General features: G+C 50.5%; 1 pseudogene; it reads left to right on the top strand.

Moving 5' to 3' along the window:
- Positions 1-320: 320 nt before the first annotated feature.
- LOC101653649 lies at positions 321-1,028 on the top strand (annotated as a pseudogene).
- Positions 1,029-1,221: the final 193 nt, after the last annotated feature.

The raw sequence follows: 1,221 nt of genomic DNA, 5'->3' as shown, positions 1-1,221 counted from the left end.
TCTCTTTGTGTCCTCTTCTAATGAGAGAATTATCAGACCCGTAACATTTATGCATTAAGTCCTACATAAAATAAGAAACCAGCTAGGAACTTGATATGAATTATAATATACTCAGGCTTTGTAGTGACAAACATTAGGTTATGCAAACTTCTTGATATTTAAAGGTCACATTGCATACTTCATCTTGGAGAATCTGAAAAATGAAGATTAGGATTATTTTCATTTTCTCAGATGTTTGTTTTCTCAATCATACTTTTTATTTAAATACAAGGAAGGCCATTAAAAGTGTATTGTGGAGGCTAAGCTCCACCTGTGGTCCCATGGATCTGTGTCTTGCTTCAACAGTGTTTGAGCAGAACAGATCCAGTGACTCTCTTCCTCCAACCTTCCGCCACTCTCCAGTTTCCTTTCCGGAAGTAACTTCGGGACCATCTTGGCCATCCCCTCTTATTGAAGGACCAGCGAACACTTTTATTTTGTGTGTGGTGACCTCCAAACCAACCCATCATGAGCTGAGCTCTCAGGTCCATCAGAATTATTTCGCCGACGCAGAGGCCGGCCTCCACCGTCTGGTCAACCTGCATCTGCGGGCCTCTTACACTTACTTCTCTGTGGTCTTGGAAGTAGGTGTCATGGGACACTTCTTTTGCCAGCTGGCAAAGGAGAAGCGCGAGGGGGCCGAGCGCGTCTCTTGAAGCTGCAGCACCAGCGCGGTGACCGCGCCCTCTCCCAGGATGTGCAGAAGCCACCCCATGATGAGTGGGGTAGGACCCTGGATGTCATGGAAGCTGCCCTAGCCCTGGAGTAAAAACTCAACCAGGCCCTTCTGGACCTGCATGCCGTGGGGTCCACTCAAGCTGACCCCCATCTCTGTGACTTTCTGGAGAACCATTTCCGGGACAAGGAGGTGAAACTCCTCAAGAAGATGGGCGACCACTGACCAACCTTCACAGCTAGCCATACCCCAGGCCGGGCTGGGCGAGTATCTCTTCGAGAGGCTCACCCTCAAACACAACTTAGGAACCTGAGGCTCCAAGCCACCTGCGAGGGACCCCTCTGCCTCCCCCCTGCCAACCCTAGCCCCTCTGCCCGAACCTGCCCCAACGGCAGCCACAGCGCCACTGCCCTGGAGCCCCTCCCCCAAGCCGGAGACCAAATGGAAACAATAAACTTCCTTTTGCAGTTAAAAAAATGTATTGTGGAAGGGACGGCCCCATTCCC

Source organism: Echinops telfairi, unplaced genomic scaffold, assembly GCF_000313985.2.
Source record: "Echinops telfairi isolate 266 unplaced genomic scaffold, ASM31398v2 ScPeMD7_3533;HRSCAF=4204_0, whole genome shotgun sequence".
NCBI classification, from domain to species: domain Eukaryota; kingdom Metazoa; phylum Chordata; class Mammalia; order Afrosoricida; family Tenrecidae; genus Echinops; species Echinops telfairi.
The sequence above is the reverse complement of the archived record's forward strand: the minus strand, read 5'-3'. Positions and strand labels throughout refer to the sequence as shown.